This window comes from Dipteris shenzhenensis, chromosome 26, assembly GCF_047967505.1.
Source record: "Dipteris shenzhenensis isolate YYH24624 ecotype China chromosome 26, Dip_SZ_1.0, whole genome shotgun sequence".
Lineage (NCBI taxonomy): Eukaryota > Viridiplantae > Streptophyta > Polypodiopsida > Gleicheniales > Dipteridaceae > Dipteris > Dipteris shenzhenensis.
Window position 1 is genome coordinate 24257924 of NC_141621.1, and position 8108 is coordinate 24266031.

Consider the following 8108-nt stretch of genomic DNA (forward strand, 5'->3'; position numbering starts at 1 on the left):
ACGCTCCACCTCGCAATCTTCTAGCAGCTAATTCCCTTGATTGCTTCGTCCACTGTGCCACCTGGCAATCCAGTTCCACCTCGTGAGTCGCAAACTGTGGGACAGTGAAATAGTGGAAGTAGTGGAACTTTGGGACAAAAGACCTCCCGTGAGTCTGGTCGGACCTCTATGTCTCTACTGTCGTGCCTCTACGCAAGGACCGTGCTCTGCTCTCATGCCTCCTTGCGTGAATCTCCGTGTGAGGGACCATGCCTCTGCTGGACAGTGCCTCCGTGCCTCTGCTGTTGTGCCTCTGCACAAACCTTGTGCAAGGAAGCTGAGGGAGCTTTGAGTCCTGACTCCCTGAGCCTCTGCTGCCGTGCCACTACCTCCTTGACTCCCTACGTGCGGTGTGCCTCTGCTATCATGCCCTGTGATCGTGACTATGCGGCGTGCCCTCTCTATAGAGAACCACAGGTCCCCATCCGCCGTGCGGCCCGTGCCACAAACCTGAGAACCAGGTGTCTCTCTCTCTCTCTCTCTCAATGGCTTTCAAATTTGAAATTAGAATTTCTTTTTGTACTTTGTTTCAAATTTCAAATTTCAAATTTCAAAATAAAAAAAATTTAAATTTCTGAATTTTAAAGTATATATGTATAAATAAATAAATAAATAGAAATATATGTATGTTTAAAAATATAAAAATATATGTAAAAAAATAAAAAAATATATATGAAAAAAAAAATATATACATGTGTGTGTGTGTGTGTTTTAAATTTAATCGATGTTGTTTAAATTTAATGATTATAGACAAAAGAATATATATATATATACATATATACATCTATATAATATATATATACATATATACATATATACATATGTATATATATATATATGAAAATATAAAAATATAAAAATATAAAAATAATTACATAAATGAAACTATAGGGATGTCTTTGAAATTTGCATTCATCTACTTATGCGACTGCACATAGAAGCACTCATTACCATGGTGCATTTTTCTTATCAAGGTGTGTTGATTTAAATTTGTTCCCTAGTGTTAGGATATGGAACAATTAGAATATATAGCTAAATACATATTAGAATAGCTAATAGATTCTTAAAGAAACATGTCATGAACGCATGAGAGAACTCCTCACCTCTCATTTTCTTTTCCCTCTCATGTGACAAGTTGGTTATGATATATATTAAACTAGAGATTGCCACTCTCTATCAAAATGGCACTGGTGCGACTCTCATTCTATGTCTATGTCAGTGTTAACTAGATTGGCAGCAGTGCCATGCTATTAGCGAAGATGAAAATAGATGTGGGACATTTATGCATAACATTTTTGAGGAATTGGCACAGTGCCACTATCCACAAACTCTCATGGATTAGAATGGCACTCTCTATCACAATGGCACTGGTGCCAATCTCATTTGTGTCAGTCACACAGAGAATCAAATCAGTGCCCAACTGAAGTTAGATTGTAGAGAATTCTCCATGTTGGTTTGTATAGAATGGCACTTGTGCCAATCTCATGCAATTCATGTACCTCCTTCTTATTTTGTCACTGGTCTAGTCCTTTGTTTTAGGATTTATAACATAACTACTACACCTTGAGCTTTGGTAATGGGATGCATAGGAATTATTTTACCTTGGACCCTGGCAGCCATCCTAATCCATGAGAGTTTGTGGAGAATGGCGGTGCTAATCTCTACAATATCAATTAGTTTGCCACTCTCATTCTATGTATATGTCGGTGTCAAGTAGATTGGCAGCAGTGCCATATTAACAGGGAAGATGGAAACATATGTGGGAATGTTTATGCATAACATTTTTGAGACATTGGCACTCTCTATCAGAATTAGCACTCTCTATTAGAATGGCACTTGTGCCACTATCATTCTATGTCTATGTCAGTGTCAAGTGGATTGGTAGCAGTGCCATGTGCTAATAGGGAAGATGGAAACAGATATGGAACATTTTTGCATAACATTTTTGAGACATTGGCCATCTCTATCAGGATGGCACTCTCTATCAGAATGGCACTGGTGCCATTCTCTATTAGAATGGCACTGGTGCCACTCTCATTCTATCGTTTGAATCTTGCATGAGACCCTCTCATAAAGTGCCATGACTACCCAGGTAACCTCTTAAACATATCCCAAATCCTATAGGTGTTTGATGAGACAAGCCTCAACATTGTATCAAAAGCCTTTAGATAAATCCACAAAGCAACAATAAACCCCAGTCATGGTGGGTGGTGGCATCACATAAACTCCTGTTGCTATCTCCCAACAACCACCACAAGATGGCTTCAAACTTTCATCTTCTAGAAAGGAAAATTTGAACTGTCAAGTTCACCTGACTCCCTAAAGCTCGGGATTCGACACGAATTGCCATGAAGAGGATATGAATGGCTTAGGGGGAAGCGTATTTCTCTTCATTGAATGCAGAGGTCTTTCTTACTGATGGTTTGATCCCTGAAACATTAACTAGGGGTCAAAGAAAGAAACTTGTTTTATAGAGCAGATATTCCTAGTAATTGTTGGTGTTTTGTATAGAAGAGGAATTGACCAGGTGATTAGAGGATGTGTGCAAGATCATGAGCAAAAGGATGTCCTCGTTGAAGCCCATGGAGGACCAGTAGAAGGACACTTCTCTGGAGATATTACAGGTAAAAATATTTGGCAAGCTAGTTTGTGGTGGCTACAGTTTTAAAAGATTCTCATAATAGGGCCAAAGAATGTTTTCCATGTCAGAGAGATGATAAGCCACTTGTCTGTGATAGGATGCCCCATCAACCATTTCTCCCCTTGGGACCTTTTTGAGAAATGGGGACTAGATTTTATTGGACATATCAAACCTCCAGAAAAGTTTTTAGGTAATCAATATATTTTGGGTGCCATTGACTATTGTACAAAATGGGTTGAAGTTGTAGCACTCAAAACATGCAAGGCTAGGATTGTGGCACATTTCCTTTATCACAACATTGTCACTAGATTTGGTGTTCCTATTGAAATAGTGTCTGATAGAGGGACCCATTTCATCAACAAAACAATTAAGAAGATGATGTTGCATAAAAATTTTACAGCCTATTACCCACAAGCCAATGGACAACAAACCGATGAAAAAAGTGTATAGAAGAACAGTTGTAGCTGATCACCCCAAGGATTGGGATCAGCAGTTGAATTTAGTGCTATGGGCACTTAGAATAGCACACAAGGTTGCAACTGGATTAACACCTTTCATATTGGTGTATGGCTTGTGAGGCAGTAGTGCCTATGGAATTTCTTGCCAGGTAGCTTGAGAGTGGCAATAATAGACTATCCCCAGAAGATTCCATCAATGCTAGATTAGAACAACTTCTACAATTGGATGAGGATAGGCTCACAAGCTCACATACTGCTGATATTATTTAGAAAAGGAGGGCAACATGGATTAATAGAAACATAAAGTTCAAGTTGTTCAAGAAGGGTGATTTAGTGTTGGTGTTCAACACAAAGATTGGAAAAATGCCAAGGAAGTTTAAGCTGAGATATGATGGCCCATTCAAGGTACTTGAGGATTTTGATCAAGGCACCTTCCAATTGGTTAACCTTCATGGCAATGCATTTGACAGACCAGTGAATGGGTTTCAGGCTAAAACCTTATATTGGGCCTGACCCCACTCAAGCAAAGATAAATACAATCTCTTTGTAGCTCTCTACTAACATAAAAAATCAAGATGATGCTTGTGTTTCAGCTATTCAGGTTGAAGGATTTGTGTACAAGAGACTCCAACAGAAGTTCGACGCCAGTTTGACAAACCCAAAAGAAATGAGTTGTCTCATCTCCAGCAAAACTTAGTCATGCTCTAAACCATACAAATCCAATCACATAAGTGGTGAAGGTACATGGGAGTTAGTAGATGCGGCCACAGTGGAAAGCCTGGACCCAATAGTGATCCGATGCCAATCCGACCACGAAGGGTCCGACTCCAATCCAACTCCTATGACGCCCATGACTGAGAACTCCGATTACGATCCGAGTTTGACCAATGTGTTCGACTTCGACTCCAATCTGATGGGTGCGCGTGAAGATAATGACTCTGACTCCGATCTGCTCGACACGTGCGGCATGAAGCTTACCGTCTGACCCGACTTTGACTTTGATCCGATGAGTCTTTTCGAGTTTGCTCTGACAACACAATACGATTCCGATCCGACTAAGACATCTGCTTTAGGCAAAAGAAAAGATTGCACGTCTGATCTGACCATTGATTCGGCATTCGACCCAGCTCCAATGTTCAAATGAGACTCCGACAATGCCCCGGATATGCATATTTGTCTTTCTTGTCCCATTTGCCTATGCTCGGGCAATGGCAGGATCTACTATAGGTGCAGGCACTAGTGGTACAAGCATAGATCCTACTATTGGTGCTGCGACAATGGTGGGAGTGGAGCTACTACTGGATGGATCATCCAATGGTCTAGGTGTAGACCCATTGACATAGTCCCATTTGTCATGTTGCGTATGTCATCTCTCTCACCCATCCGCACAGGGATATCTTCGATGTTGTCCATAGGTGGAGGGGGATTTGTTCAGCCTAGCCTTTGAAACTCTCCTAGATATTGGGACAATTCTGTAGGAGGATTCTGATGGGAATTGACATAGGGCAACTTAGGATGCTAGAGAGTGTAGCTCCTTCAAGTTGACGTGGCGGTACATTATGTTGCGGAGTCTGTTGTTGGAATAGAGGCTTGAGTATAGTATCAATACTCTACGGGGCCAAGTCATGGATTGGATCTTGAGTTTATTTCTCAGCCTCAAATTGAGCTTTTTCCTTTTGTACCCATTGTTGAAGTGCATGAAAACGAGCCTTCTCCACCTCTACATTTGGGTATGGAGCTTCTTTTATTTGAGGCTTGGGAGCTGATGTGGATGAGCTTGGTTGCGCATTACTTATCGGAGGTAGAGGCACTTGTGCAGTCTTTTTAAGAAGTCATCTTGGTTGGATTGGAATGTTAGCGTCCTTCGTGGCCTCTTTCTACTGGCGTGTAATTACATTCATAGGTTGTGATATTATGCTTGCCGGCCTCAGACTTTGAAGTACAATAAACGTTTTTCAACCCGTGTGTTGGACCCGGTGATTGGGACCACGATTTTTGAAGCCATTTGTTCCATTGTGCTTCGGAGGCCCAAAAACCCCAACCTGTCAGCTCTTGTGCGATCCTGTGGAAATTTGGAGAAGTTTTGTCTCTCTGAGATGTCAAATCATCTGTTTTTGTGTCAAAAATCCATTCAAAGGTTCAAACCTTTGATTTTTTGATTACAAGTCAATTGCAAGGGTTGGCTCCTTGTTTCCCATTCATCGGTTGAGATTTTGGAGCTCCAAAAAAAGAGAGATATTTGCTCAGGTCCTATTTTCAGCAGTGGTCCATCACAGTGGGGTCGTGATTTTTGGGACATACCTTATGCAGATCACTCTGGTAGCATTTTGAGCCATGTGCGCTCATTTTTGGTGTGCATTGGGTTGCAGTGGATGCTTTACAGGCCATTTGGATGCATTGCGATCCTTGGATGATGCGCTAATAGGCCCAGACTTCGTTGTGGGATGCCTTATTGATGGACGTTTAGCACACAGATGCTATTTTATGTTGAGGGACAGCTTTGACACATTACAATTGATGCACCGATAGCCCTATGATCTCTTTGATGAGACATTATTGATGCTTATTCTTGTGGGGACAGTGTTTATGCTTGAGGCATTTGGCTCTTATTGGCATTGGGTTTGCCATTGTTTTGTCATTGCAGGTTGACATTTTTTTTTGGGCCAGATTTGCTCATATGGATGCATAGTATATGCACATGAGTCAGATGCATTTTGATTCTTTGAGCTTTGAGTTTTTGGTGATATTACCCTCCATTGTGGCATACATATTTGGGTGCACTTGGTATTTGGTGTGATTCTTTTAGCAGGCACTAGCATTTGGGATTTTGCTTTATTTGCAACATGGCATCCTCTTCCATGTCTGAAAAGGAGTTTTTCAACATCAAAAAGTTTGATTGGACAAACTTTTCTCTATGGAGAGAATAGATAAGGGATATGCTTATTCAAAAGAAGCAGATTAAACCCTTGGAAGGATTGCAACTAAGCTTGCAGCTATGTCTGAGGATAATTGGAATGAGTTGGATGCATTGGTAAAGTCTACTATTAGAGTTCATCTTGTAGAGTCAGTTTATTTCACAGTAGTAAAAATGAGCAGACTACATAAGTTTTGTGGAAGAAATTATGTGCCACTTATGAGAAGGAAACTGCCTCTAATAAATTTTACCTCATGAAGAGGTTGTTTGAGCTATAGATGAAGGAAGGGGTCTCCATTTCTTCTCACTTGAATAAATTCAATATTATTTTTGGCCAGCTTCAGGTTCAAAAGTTGAATTTTGATGCGGAGACTAAGGAAATATTCCTCTTGTGTTCATTGCCATCCTCATCGGATACCTTCCATACAACTGTTAGTAACTCTGCACCTAGTGGAGTACTGAAGTTTGATGATGTTGTGGGTAGCTTGTTGGCCGAGGAGATTAGAATGAAGTCTATGGATGGCAACAAGTGGGATGCAGCCTTAAATGTGGAAAGGGGCAGATCACAAGTTCATGGGAAAGTCCCAAGAAAGAGGGAAGTCTTGTAGCAAATCTAGGGCATAGAACATTGAGGGTTACCATTGTGGCAAGAAGGGCCACATGGAAAAGGGTTGCTACAAGCTGAAAAGAGAGAAAAAGGATAAGAAAAAGAATGCAAATTGGGGTGCAAATAAGAAAGAAGAGAGTCCAAGGGAGGATAAAGGAAAAGTGAAGATCGAGGAGATCAATGCAATCATCACTGATAATAGTGACAATGACATTCTCTTCATGTCTAGTCTACCTACAAAGTTTCTTACCACTTCAGATGATGCATATTCCCAAGATTGGATTTTGGATTCTGGTGCTTCATTCCATGTTACTCCTCATAGGGAATGGTTCTCCACTTATGACAGTGGAAAGACAGGTTGTGTGCATCTTGGAAATAACTATCCATGTGACATAGTGGGAGCAGGTGACATAAAGTTTTCTTTTGCAAATGGGTATGCTTTTGTTTTGAAAAATGTGAGACAAATGCCTAAGTTGACCAAGAGTCACTTTTCAGCGGGTCAGCTAGATGATTCTAGTTTTTAGGCCACCTTTGGCTTTGAGAGTTGGAAAATTCAAAAGGGCTCTATGGTTTTGGCAAGAGGTGCCAAGTGTGGGACATTGTATCCCTTACATGTATAATTGGTGTCTGATTATGTTGTTGCAATTATCGAGAAGCCAAGTACTTCTTTGTGGCATTGCCGATTGGGGCACATGAGCCAGAATGGAATGAAACTCTTATGCCATTTGGGTTATGTACCGCATTTGAGTTTTTTTGATTTTGAATTTTGTGAGCACTGTCTCTATGGGAAGCAAACTAAATAAGGGTAAAGAAAGATCTTGAACGGCTTGATTTGGTGCATTCAGATGTATGCGGTCCCATGCCTACACGATCATTAGGCGGGGTTGAATACTATGTGACATTTATTGATGATGCACTTAGGAAAGTGTGGGCTTATGCTATAGCTTGGAAGAGTGATGTGTTCCAGGTATTTCAAAAATGGCTGGCTTTGGTTGAAAATTAGTCAGGTAGAACACTTAAATGCCTCTACAGACTAACAATGGTGAAGAGTATCTCTCTCATGACTTTTAACATTTCTATGATACATGTGGGATCAAGAGGGAGCTCACGTACCCTTGTACTCCAGAGCAAAATCCAATTGCAGAACAAATGAACTGCACTATTCAGGAAAGGTTGCAATGTATGCTTTCAAATGCAAGTCTTTCTGGTGGTTTTTGGGTTGAGGCAATGAAGAATGCAATGCATGTGATCAATAGATCACCTAGTAAGAGTTTGGATGGTGGTATTCCTGAAGAGATAGGGAGTGGCAAGAAGCCCTATTACTCTCATTTGCATATATCTGGGTGTGAAGTATATGCACATGTGCTAAAAGAGCTTTAAAAGAAGCTTCCTAAGTCTAGGAAATGCATCTTTCTAAAGGTTATGGTGAAAGTGGAGGGATGGGCTATC